General features: G+C 44.2%; 1 protein-coding gene and 1 long non-coding RNA gene across 8 annotated transcripts in view; one reads left to right on the top strand and one right to left on the bottom strand.

Moving 5' to 3' along the window:
• LOC105475058 (uncharacterized) overlaps positions 1–7,254 on the bottom strand; it is an 86,250-nt gene extending 78,996 nt beyond the window's left edge. For both annotated transcript variants that reach the window (XR_983113.3, XR_983114.3), the window contains exons 1-2: positions 7,134–7,254; positions 6,671–6,752 (exon numbers count right to left, since the gene is read on the bottom strand). This is a non-coding gene — a long non-coding RNA (uncharacterized lncRNA). The remainder of the gene's footprint in view (positions 1–6,670; positions 6,753–7,133) is intronic.
• The window catches only part of LOC105475059 (Ras protein specific guanine nucleotide releasing factor 2), a 266,180-nt gene that overhangs the window by 201,547 nt on the left and 51,348 nt on the right, over positions 1–13,285 (top strand). The window lies entirely within an intron of this gene.

Here is a 13,285-nt window from a genome sequence, read left to right as displayed (position 1 = left end):
TTTCACCTGACATTACCCACCTGACCTTGCCTGGTGATGCTGCTCTAGGCCAGATGTCCTGTCCTAACTATGTCAACAGCCCCACCTGCTGGTCCTGTGTGCCTCTGCTGCTTGTGCCAAAGCTTTGACCAATCTCCAGAGGTGTTTCTGTGATGCCCACTCTCTTCATGGCCACTTCTGGGGCCGGGGTAGATCTCTGCTAACTAGCCTGGGGCTAACTCATCCAGACCATATTACTTACACCTTCTCTAAGCCCTGGGACTTCTTCTAGTGCACCAGGCCAGACTCCTCTTTGCTTCTGGTGACTTGACTCTCAGGAGGCCACATCATCCTTTCCTACCATCTGACCTGGTTCTGTGCCACACAGGTCCACCTGATATATCTCAGCATCACTGAACCTCAAAGAGACAAGATGAGATTGTGGTCTGTTTCCATTCAGGGGGCCTTATGTAAAAGCATGGACACAGTCAGGTGTATGGAATTGATCTTGCCTGACTTTACTAAGAAACACCCAGGACCAAAGCACCAGTGGATTACTGGGGCAAAAAGTAAAGTGATACTTTACTTCTTTTTTTCTTTTCTTCTTTTATTTTATTTATTTATTTATTTTTTGAGATGGAGTCTTGCTCTGTCACCCAGGCTGGAATGCAGTGGTGCCATTTTAGCTCACTGCAACCTCTGCCTCCCAGGTTCAAGCAATTCTCCTGCCTCAGCCTCCCGAGTAGCTGGGATTTACAGGCGCGTGCCACCACACCTGGCTAATTTTTGTATTTTTAGTAGAGACAGGGTTTCACCATGTTGGTCAGGCTGGTCTCGAACTCCAGATCTCAGGAGATCCACCCACGTCAGCCTCCCAAAGTGCTGGGATTACAGGTATGAGCCACAGCGCCCAGCAGTGAACTTCACTTCCTGCCAAAAGCCCTTGTCTGCTTACAGGTACTCTAAGGATACCTAAGGTAAGCGAGACAGACACAGCCTCTACCGTCACATGTGAGGGAGTGGCGCTGTTGAGGAGAGGCCTCTGTACGCAGATGGGAGGGATTTATGGATACCGAAGGGGAAGGATCGGGGAGGGATGAGGGGCTGGTAATTGAGGTCAGGGAAAGGATGGCATCAGATGCATGGTGGGCAACCTGAGCTTCGTCCAAGGAGACACTAAGGAAGGGACCTTAGAGGCATCCAGATAAGCTCCTTGTGTGACTAAAAAGGACACTGAGAACCCGAGATGATGGGACTGTTCTAAGGCCGCTCATTGAGCCAAGCCGATTTAAAAATTCCCAATCCCTTCTGAGATGTTCTTCCCAGCACATCTTTAGCTCTCCCCAGGGGTAAAGGAAAAGAACGAGGATGAAACTGCAGAGAGGTTTTAAAAGAAGGGAAATTAGGGTGTCTCCTGATCCCCCTCGTGAAATGACTTCAGCCTTTCAGTCATAGGTGGCAAGGTCTTCCCAGAGTGAAGAGACGGGATGATCCTGGCAGCATGGAGTTAAAGCATCACCACACTGAGCTGTTAGCACCATTGTGAGTGATATTACATGGCCCTCCGTGGACAGAGTGATGGATGCAAGGCTATCAGCATAAAGGACATGGCCTGTCCAAGTCTGGTCTTCCCAGCAGAAATTCCTACTTACGCAGTTAGAAGAACTCACTGTAATACATACACACAGCAGCCAGTTTATCCAAGGCCTGTTTTGGGTGAGTCCTGAGGACTCAAGACCAACCAAGATGTAGGTGTTGTTTCTGCCCCACAGCAGCCTTGGATGAGGGGGCAGGGCAGAAAAGCATCACCAGTAGGGACACAAACAAGAGAAACTGCAAAACCCAGAGATTCTTAAAATTTGGAATCATCTCAATCAGTCAGTTGTTGTTAAACTAATCCACTTGAGTAGAATTCTACAGCAAGTTGGTTAGAATCCGTCTGAAATCCTTAACTGCAGGGGTGTCACTGCACACATCAGTGCACACTCAATGATAGTGGTGTTCTTGCTGGGCTTTCTGTAAGTTCCAAAGCGGGACACAGAATTGAAAATGGAAGCCCCCATGAGCAGCTGTAGGCCGGGATGCTGTCACTCTGACCCCTCAGCCTCTCCTCTCTGTGACTGCCTCCAGGGCACATGAGGAAAAGCAGATGCCTCCCCTGGCAAGTTCTGATGGAAGGATCAAAGGTGGGGAGTAGGAGCAACCAAGAGCATGACTGAACATTGACCGGGTCAGGCAGACTCGGCACTCAGACCCAGCGGAGCCGTTCTCTGGAGAGACTCTTAGGTGCTGCTGCTGGGACTCACCAGAAGACTTCAGATTTTAAATGGATATTCTGTACTGCCAGACAATTCTAGTAAAGTCATGTTCCTACACTGCCTTTTACCCTTTACCACCTTCTCCTCTCCTCAGAGCTCCACATCCCCTTGCAGGCTTGGCTGATGATCTTGTCTCATATTTCCCAGCAAAAGCAGATACAAATGGTCAAGGATGACCTCTTCCCTCCACTGATTTCGCCAGCACACTGCACTTGGTCTCAGCCTCTGCCCTCTCCCCACAGCTGTGGAGTAATCATTCCCACATTGCTCTTGGACCAACCCCTCCGCTTTGCCCCATCCCACCCCTTTTCACCTCCTTAAGAACTGTGCTCCTGCAGTTACCCTTTTCTCTCCTGACATCAATTTCCCCCTTTATCAATCATTCCTACAGCATTTCAGTTTCTTTCTTTCTCTCTTTCTTTCTTTCTCTTTCTTTCTCTCTCTTTCTTTCTTCCTTCCTTCCTTCCTTTCTTTCTCTTTTCTTTTCTGCCCTCCCTCCCTCTCTTTCTTTCTTTTCTTTCTTTCTTTCTTTCTTTCTTTCTTTCTTTCTTTCTTTCTTTCTTTCTTTCTTTCTTTCTTTCTTTCTTTCTTTCTCTTTCTTTCTTTCTTTCTTTTCTTTCTTTCTTTCTTTTTCTTTCTTTCCTCTCCTTTCCTTTCCTTTCCTTTTCTTTCTTTTTTGAGACAGAGTCTAGCTCTGTCATCCCAGGCTGGAGTGCAGTGGCGTAACCTTGGCTCACTGCAACCTCCTCCTCCTGAGTTCAAGCAATTCTCTGGTCTCAGCCTCCCAAGTAGCTGGAGCTACAGGTGCACACCACCATGCCCAGATAATTTTTGTGTTTTTAGTAGAGATGGGTTTTCACCATATTGGTCAGGCTGGTCTCGAACTCCTGACCTCAGGTGATCCATCCGCCTCGGCCTCCCAAAATGCTGGGATTACAGGTGTGAGCCACTGTGCCCAGCACCAATGTCTTAATATTACCCATTTCACCAGCTACGGCTCCCTTCCTCTGCTTCTTTTCAAAGCACAATGTGTTGAAAAAATTGGCCATACTTAATATCTCCACTTCATCACCTTCTTTTTCCCCTCAGTTTTGACTTTTACTCTACCACTCTTGGAATGACTGACCCAGGTCACTGACAAACTGATAGCTTGATAGTCAAATCCAATCCCCTTGTCTTACTCAACCTCTCAGTGGCATTTGACACAATGATCACTCCCTCCTTGTTGAAACACTTCCTGTCCTCTTGGGTTCCGTGAGACTTACGTGCTGGGTTTCCAGGACTTGCTCTCCTCCTTCTTTTGGTCTGCTTTGCTGGCTCTTTGACCAAATGTCTCCTGGTTGTGGGGCCACGGGCTTCATCTGACCTTTTCCTCATCTGCACTCTGTACCTAAGTGAGCCCATCCAGGCTTCTGATTTTTAAGTACTGTTTAAATGCTGATACTCTCAATGCATTTCCAGTGTGATCATTAGATGTCTAGAGGCATCTCACACTTAACTATGTCTAAAATCAAACTCTTGATTTTCCCTCTCAAACCTGCCCTTGCCCCATCTCAGGAAGTGGCATCATCATCTACCCAGCTGCACAGGTCCCAAACAGTGGAGCTATTCCTGATTCCTCTTTCCCTTAGGCCTTGAATTCATTTTTCAGGGCTTCCATAACAAATTACCTAAATCTGGGTGGCTAAAAAAACAACAATTTATTTTCTCACTGTTCTGGAGGCCAGAAGTCCAAAATCAAGGTGTCATCAAGGCCATACTTTCTGGAGGCTCTAGGGGAGAAGCCTGCCTTGCCTCCTCCTAACTTGTGGTGTTTGCTGGCAATCCTTGGGGTTCCCCAGCTGGTGGCATCAGGACTCCCAATATCTGCCTCTTTCATCACATGGCCTTCTTCCCTCTGAGTGTGTCTGTGTCCAAATGTCCCTCTAATAATGACACCAGTCATTGGATTTAGGACTCACCATAATCCATTTTGACATCTTAACTTGGTCACATCTGCAAAGACCCTATTTCCAAATAAAGTAACCTTCACAGGTTCTGCATGGACATGGATTTGGGGAGAATACTATTCAATTCAGTACAGACCTTCAGATCTGATTGATCGGCACATCTTAGCCCCGCCAGCACCAACGATTCTTATCATCTGCAGCCACAGCCTTTGTCCAAACCTGCACCGCCTGCATCACCCACACCACCTGCATCACCCGCACCACCTGCATCACCCACACCACCTGCACCACCTGCATCACCTGCACTCGCTGCCCCACTGTTATCACCCACACCACCTGCATCACCCACACCACCTGCAGCACCTGCATCACTTGCATCACCCGCATCACTTGCATCACCCGCATCACTTGCATCACCTGCACTCCCTGCACCACCTGCACCATTGTTATCACCCACACCACCCGCATCACCTGCACCACCTGCATCACCTGTACCACCTGCATCACCTGCACCAACCGCATCACCTGCATCACCTGTACCACCTGCATCACCCACACCACCCGCATCACCTGCACCACCTGTACCGCCTGTACCACGTGCACCACCTGCATCACCTGCATCACTACCTCACTCTTGGCCTCTCCTCATTCCACTTTGCCCCCTCAGTCCACACTACACATGGCAGCCAGAGTAACCTTTCCAAAATGTAAATCAGACAATATGATTCCCTTGGGCAAAACCCTCTGATGGCTTCCCAATACCAGAGAATAAAATTCTGCTATTTAAACTGACTTAAAAGGAGCTTGGTGATTTTGCCTACTCTCTGACTTTACCTCCCTTTTCCTGTCCCCGATTCCTGGGCTGCAGCCATACTGGGCTGCTTCCCATCCCTCCGTCAAGCAGAGCTGTCCCAGCCTTTTCAATCACTGCTCCTTCTGCTTGAAACACTCTTCCTCCAAATCTCCACATAACTCTCTCCTTCTCTTCATTCATGTCCCAACCCCTGTGTTTCTCCTTAGAAAGGCCTTCCACAGCCCGAGCTAGCTAATGTGCACTTTCTTTCACATGGGCCTAGTCGCCCTTCTTCTGTTCAATATTGGAATTTACCTTATTTATTTGCCTATAGATAATAATATCACTTGTATGATTTATTATTTATTATGTCTGCCTCCTCCCAGTAGAACGTAGGTTCCTATGAGCAACCAATTATTTTCCTTGTCCACAAAAGAAAACTCGTACCCATTGATTGGCACACAAATGCTCAGTAAACATTTTGTCTGACCAAGCTGGGGTAGCTTTGTGCTTCCTGGTTTCCGCCCTTCCTCCCACCCTTCCTCCCATTCATGTTGTAATGGTAAAGCCTACTGGGTTTAGACATTAAAACCTTTTTGTATAAATTATTATATATGAAAAATTGAGGAGAAGAAAATGGCCCATTTTCATCCTCCCTTCCTAACCATCTCTAACATTCTCTAATTTGGCATCTTCAGAATATCTCCACTGCTTCGGTGGCCACCCCCCGCCCCTTGCATACGAAGGTGCATGCTCACTCACAACGGAACACGCTGTAAATGCACCCTCCCTGATAAGAAGCTACCGCTCACTCCCAGTCCCATTCCCATGGAAAAGCATTTCCAGATGTGTAGGTGGGATTTTGTAGAAAGAAACACAGACGGGTGTAAAACTCATTATTATTTTGGTTTGTGGGGAAAGTTTGCTTAATGCCAAGGGGGTGACTATTGTTTCACGTCAGGCTGGAGTGCCACATCTTATCCACAGGAGGTGACTAATGCCCCATCAAGGAATTCAAACTAAAGCACACAAAATCTCCCTCCCTTCACTTTTCAGATAGTTGGTCACAAAGTTGAGCAGAAAAGAAAATTATCAGAAAATTCAAAGTGTGTTCCTTTTGTGTGTGTGTGTGTGTGTGTGTGTGTGTTCTGTATATTACCCATTTCTAGAGCATTTGCTGTATTTTCAAAGGCCTTTCTGAGTAATTTGGATTTTGCTGTCAAGAAACTCACCTGGGGTATTATATTTCTTGAATTTTTAGAGCACTCTATTTTAATTTTGCAACTGGTTCATGTTGTTGTCTCCCACAAACATGCTGTCACCTTTCCGTTTCTAACCTATCTCTTTCTCCTTGCCCCAGACAATTTCTGGAAGTCTTTAAACTGGCTCACCCTATGGCTTCAGCTCACACTGACCCCCGTCTCCGTTCTCCTTTGGCAGAAGTCACCTTCCCCCTTTCTCCTGGAAGCATGTTCTTGTTGCATTTCTATAGCAGCATAAAAGCTGATGACAGCAGCGATGGGAGGGCTGATAATTACACAGAATCACCAGGAACAACTTGCGGCTCCTCATGAGTTGGCACGCAGGTGGTGTGTGTCCGTGGGAAGAGACTGCATTTTAGAGGCACTTACCTGGTCATAAATCTTGGCTTTTTTTTTTACCATCTGTGACCTTAGGTGGATGTTGGACTTCTATGAGGCTCAGTTTCCCCATCTGTAAAAACAAGATATGTTTTTATGGATTTATGAGGATTAAAATAATACACAAAGGTTCTCATTGTTTCATTTTAAATACAATATATAACCATTCCTTTAAGAATCTAAACAACACATGTTGTTTAAAAAAAACTATGAGAACAATTTAGTTGACAGTTTTAATTACTGATTTCCTTGACAGATGAAAGCAAAGATACTGATTTTACCATTCTTCATGTATTTTTCATCACAAATAATGGTAGATCTGCTGAGCTGCTTCCCCTCAGTCTACAAGGATTTTTTTTTTTTTATTGTTACAGTTAATTGCACTTAGAGAAAATCTCAGGTTAACCTGAGTAAGGAGACGAATTTAAAAACTGAAGGATAAGAACACACTTACAGAAAGGTAAAAACAGACAAACAAATCAACTCTGAGGCATATTTGTTCATCGCCTTGTTAGCATCTTGCCAATAACACCATTAAGAAACTGCCCCTTCACATTCTGGCCATGTGCTTTAAGTGGGAACTTACCACCCCTTAACCCTACCATTGTCAAATGATGAGTTCATAGAAGGCCTATGATGCAGTTTATGTCAACAAAATGCAAGGATTTGTTTGGGGGCCCTAGGCTAGAAACTTCCTCTAGCTTCAGTGGAAGTTTCCAGAAAGAATGCCCTCTCATCCTCTGGATGATGCGTGGTGAGATTATAAGACTAGGAAGGCCTTACCCGTCTTTTCTGCTTGGCAGTGAGATAGAAATGACATCATGTGCTTCTGAATCAAATGAGATCTGAATCTAGAACTATTGCTGTCTCCAGATATGTGAAATAGCAATTCCCTTTTTACTCCAAGCCAGTTTGAGTTGGATTTTCTGTACCTTGAAAACAAGATTGCCAACTGGTACTCCATTAAGATGGAAGCAGTTAGACTGAGTGTGGTGGCTCATGCCTATAATCCCAGCACTTTGGGAGGCCAGGACAGGTGGATCACCTGAGGTCAGGAGTTCGCAACCAACCTGGCCAACATGGTGAAATCCCGTCTCTACTAAAAATACAAAAAAGTAGGCAGGTGTGATGGTGGGCGCCTGTAATCCAAGCTACTTGGGAGGCTAAGAAGGCAGGAGAATTACTTGAACCCAGGGGGCAGAAGTTGCAGTGAGCCAAGATCACGCCACTGCACTCCAACCTAGGTGACGGAGTGAGATTCTGTCTCAAAAAAATAAACAAATAAAGATGGAAGTAGTTTACAAGCAGCTGAATATACCAATAGATTACTACACCAAATGTCCTGCCCTATCCAGACTAAAGCTGAGCTTCCATAATCATAACTATTATCCTAAATCATCTCTCCAGAAACAGTATGTCAATTCATAGACTCAGTGAACACTGTTACCATGATGTATGTATGGAAAATCTGCTTGTCTGCATTGACCAGTTATTTTCAGTTTACTAGATGTGTAACCTTGAACAAGTTACTTAATCTCATCATGTCTAGGAAAATGTTCTAGATTGGTTCGGTGGGCAATAGGGAGACATGAGAAGTACTTGAGCTGGAAGAGTAACAAATTAAAGGGGTATTTGGGAGGATTATTCTGGAAGAGATAGGCACCTCACTCATTTCCAGGGTTTGAGTTTTGTAAATTTGGCGTCTTACTTGTTTGAAGGCCGTCTCCTCCCGCTTTATAGTGCGAACTTCACGAGAGCAGGGAGCATCTCCCTTTGTTCACTCAGCACCTACACAGTATCTGGAATGTAGTAGGTGCTTTATAGATACTGATTGAATAATTGAATTGTGGACAGAAGGAGAATATAAGAACAGAGAGAATGAAGAAAGGAAGAATATCTCAGAGACAATAGCTGCAACCCATATGTGCAGCACACAGCATGGCAGCAGGAGAATGGAAAAGAAGGGATAAATCTAACTAGTGCTACCAAAAGGTCACAGAATTTATTGACTGAATGAGAAAAACCAAGGAGAGACAAAGAAGAGTAAAGCGTCCCACCTGAGAGGTTGAAACCATGACTATCCCATGAAGTCAATGGGAAAGTTAGATTGGGGAGCAGTTGGAAGGAAAGACGCATACACTTGGTTTTTAGATATGTTTCTTAGGAGAGGAGAATGTGTCGTTAATATGGACGTGTCTAATAGGAAGTTTGAAATGAGGAGTTTGGGGTACTGTTGGAACTGGAGGTGTCAGGTTGGAAGGCATAGAAAAACCACGAGATAGGGCAGGTCCCCAAGAGAGTAAGAACGGAATGGGGACAACCCTAGGAAAGAGGAACCAAGGAATCAGGCAGAGGCGGAGAGGCCGGAGGATCGGGGAGAGAATGAAGAGAGGGTTTGGTGACAGAGCAAAGCAGCACAGTGACAGGAGGAGAAGCATCTTCTGCTTTTTCCTCACCATGTTTCATAGCAAAGCACAAACTTGGTTACCCAGGATTTCAGGGAAACTAATGCAGATTCTTTAAACATAGTGCTAGTAATCAGATTGTCTGTATCAATCACTTTCAAACTTTTTTATTGCAATCCACACTAAGAAAAGCTCTGGTCCACGTAAGTGTCACATAAGAAATGTGATTAGTTTGGGAAAAGAGCACATTTTGAGGAAATCTCAAAATCCCATTAGATAAGTAAAGGTTTTGCCTTAAAATCCATGACAATATGAACTTCTCTGTCTATTTAATAGTGGTGTCATGCTCTCACACTTCAAAATTTAGAAGAGAGATAAAATTAAAAGGAAAGCATTTTCTTTCTCCAAATATCCAAATAGCATCTTCTCTTATCCCTTTACGTGTTGGTTTACTAACTTGCAAGAGAAACTTAAGGCTTACACTTTGGATCCTGGCACTAGGGTGTAATTAAGAGCACTCTAGCTTTAGAAATGGACAGGCCTGGGCTCAAATCCTGGTTCCCACACTTCTTAGTTCTGTGACCTTTGCCAAGTTTCTTAGCCTCTTTGGTTTTTGTTTCTTTGCTTGCAAATTGGGGTAACAACGTTTAACCTATGCAGTTGCTGTTATGTTGAAGAAGCCACATTACTTATGGTACTATACTTAGCACTTGGCAGGCATGTAATGAATGGCAATTGTTCTTATTGTCCTTGGTTGTGAGGGTTAAGTTATAGACCACTTGTAAAGCTCCTAGCAAAGCACCTGGCACAAAGCGGCAATAAATCTTAATGATTTTTCCGTAACAGCAACCAAAGAGTAGAAATCTGGTTGTAATCCAAGTGCACAGTAGTATACAAATCAGTTACATGATTTTATCTTGCCTACAGTTCTTTAGAAAAATATTTACTGGGGCTGGGCGCAGTGGCTCACACCTGTAATCCCAGCACTTTGGGAGGCTGAGGCAGGCAGATCACCTGAGGTTGGGAGTTTGAGACCAGCCTGACCAACTGATGAAACCCCATCTCTACTAAAAATACAAAAATATTAGCTGGGCATGGTAGCACATGTCTGTAATCCCAGCTGCTCGGGAGGCTGAGGCGGGAGAATCACTTGAAACTGAGAGGTGGAGGTTACAGTGAGCTGAGATTGTGCCATTGCACTCCAACCTGAGCAACTAGAGTGAAACTCTGTCTCAAAAAAAAAAAAAAAAAAAAAAAGGAAAAAGAAAAATATCTACTGGGTAAAGCAAAGCACATTGATAACATTGGTGCTATTGGACAGATTGTGTCCCATTTGTATGAAATGAAAAATGATGCATCACTAAAATGGTGTTCTTAATTCCTAATTTGTCCCAAATGCCCTTTGGGACAATTTAGAAATGCCCCAAACCAGATGTCATCTCTCCAAGAGACATGCCTGCAGCAGTTTGATAGATCATTTTTTGTAAAAGGGGGTGCTGTATACTCATTGGTTGTGATTGTTTTAACTGTGCTGTCATGTGTGAAGCTGATCGTGTGTTCTTGCTATAACATAGACATTGAGGTCCATGCCAACATGCTTCCAATCAGACATGCCCATCTCACCACTTTTCAGTCTTTAAAGCTATGTGAACAATTTTCTACAACTTGCCCGAGTGTCTGCTGCAAACCACCATCTAAACGGAGAGCTACTTGGACAATATTTTTTAATTTAAATATGGACTACACTGCTAATTGGTGGCAGTAACCATGTGGAAGCCATTCTGTCCTAAAATCATAGATCCACCCCCAAGAAGTCCTTGTACCATTTTCTGGAAAAGAAAATCGCAAATATTTGGGGGGCTTTAGACATCTTTCACATGCGCAGCATAACCCAATTCTCCATAATCCAGGAGAATCTATTGTATTAATATCTCACATGTGGAATACATACTGTATGTTTAAATTAGAGCTATCTAATAGTTCTCATATCTGAAATTCTTGGTGGTGGTGATGGAGGGGTGGGATGGGGAGCATCAGGTTCCTGATCCCTGTGCCTACTGATCCTTGCTCATGTGGACGGTTTGTGCGTTTTGTAATTTTGGATTGTGAGCTCTTCTTCAGGGGCTTTCTCCATGGTGATCCAGTGCAGGCTGAGGTGTGTGTTCCTCGGCAGAGGTTTTGCACATGCTTTTGTTGGGATCCTCAGGGTTATCACTGGCCTAGGCCACTTTTTATTTTACCTTCTCATTAGATGGGTACACCACACAATAGGGGTTCACCCTGAGCCTCTGGCTTGCAGGAGGTGGGCTATGATGATCTGTTCTCGAGGAGAATGTTTCCACCCTCTCCCACAACCCAACCGAGGCAGAGGCAGACAAGTTTCTTAGTAGTCTCCTTTTGCAGGCGGGATAAATTTTTTCCCTGTTACATTCTTTTACAGAGGGGTGGTCCTTTGAGAGTTCCAGGTTGATGTGGGAGTCTCAGTTCCCATCTCCCCATTCCCACTTAATGAAGGCCCTGGGGCTTCTCCTGAACCATGTGGATGTTACGATCCAAACACCATGCTACTGATAGCCTCCCCTCCCCTCAGGACAGCCAGCTCAGTTCAGAGACTTGGTTCTGCTTTTCAGATCCCTCTGTGTGTTTGACCATGGAAAATTCCTTACTTTCTTGAGAACTCAGCTATGCATTTAGAAAGATATTTGTTATATTTTACTCAGAATTTCTAAGTTTTTAATAACAAAAGATTTTTTTTCCAAGATACTTACTCTGCCAAGAACACATCATCACCATCTTCTGACAGAATTAAAATGTCCACTGGTGGGTGGAAGATGCCTGTGTACATTCGAAGAGGAGTAAGGAGAAGGGGCCTCTGGCCTTTAGAAACTTAGAGGTTTTTTTTCTCTTAACTCACTCATAAGCTCCGAGAAGTCTTCTTTCAGTGATTCACTCAATTATCCTTACAGTCATATATCATTCAATAAAACTTAGTAAGTTCGTAGGCTGGACACGGTGGCTCACGCCTGTAATCCCAGCACTTTGGGAGGCCAAGGTGGGCAGATCATGAGGTCAGGAGATCGAGACCATCCTGGCTAACACAGTGAAACCCCGTCTCTACTAAAAATACAAAAAATTAGCTGGGCATGGTGGCGGGCACCTGTAATCCCAGCTACTCAGGAGGCTGAGGCAGGAGAATGGCATGAACCTGGGAGGCGGAGCTTGGAGTGAGCCAAGATGGCGCCACTGCGCTCCAGCCTGGGCAACAGACTCCATCTCAAGTAAATAAATAAATAAATAAATAAATAAATAAATAAATAAATAAAACTTAGTAAGTTCATACTTCATCTAGGCTTTCATTTTCTGCAAATATATATTGTATACGGCTTCTGCTATGTGCCGGACAGGTGCTCGTGCCCAGCAAGATCATACTAGATCCCTGTCTTCATGAATGACACAAATATTAATCAGATAATCACATCAATAAGTGTAAAATTTCAAATGTGCTAAGTACCATAAAGTAGATGTGTGTGGTGCTGTGAGATATGTAATGGGGGTTTTGTCCAATTCAGGCTGGAAAGCGCTCATTTGGAGAAGAGAAATTGGAAACAAGAGTGACTTTCACTAAGTGAAAAGAGGAGTAGTAATTGTTCCAGATACGTAGCAGTATGTGCAAAGACCCTGGGGTGAGGATGAATGACTGAAAAGAAGTGTGGTAAGATGGAAGAAGAATAGAAAACATGGTTTCAGAAAAGACTGAGAGGACCTAGGGCTAAACCACCAAAGACCTTGTAGTTTGTGTTAAGGAGTTTTGTATTTATCATAACAACCATCTAAAGAGCTTTAAACACTGGAACAACACATCCTAATTTTCTTTCTAATATCTTAGAGATCTTTCTGACTTCAGCAAGGAGAACAGATTTGAGGAGGCAAGAGTGAGAGTAGAGACCAGTTGGGAGGCTGTTACAGTAGACCAGAGGCTATTACCATAGACAGAGTTACTGGTAGCTCAGCCCCAGTTTTGGCTTTGTAGATGGGAAGACATGGGACAGATGTGAGATTTATATAGCAGATAAAATTATTAGGAAACAGCAGAAAGATAGGACAGGAATAATTCCAAAGTTTCAGGTTTACGTAACTGGAGGGAGGGTGGTATTTCTTTACTGAGATAGGGAACACTGGAAGAAGACAAAGTTTGGTGTAA

This window comes from Macaca nemestrina, chromosome 6, assembly GCF_043159975.1.
Source record: "Macaca nemestrina isolate mMacNem1 chromosome 6, mMacNem.hap1, whole genome shotgun sequence".
NCBI classification, from domain to species: Eukaryota; Metazoa; Chordata; class Mammalia; order Primates; family Cercopithecidae; genus Macaca; species Macaca nemestrina.
Note: the sequence above shows the minus strand (reverse complement) of the source record. Positions and strands in the feature narration are given on the sequence as shown.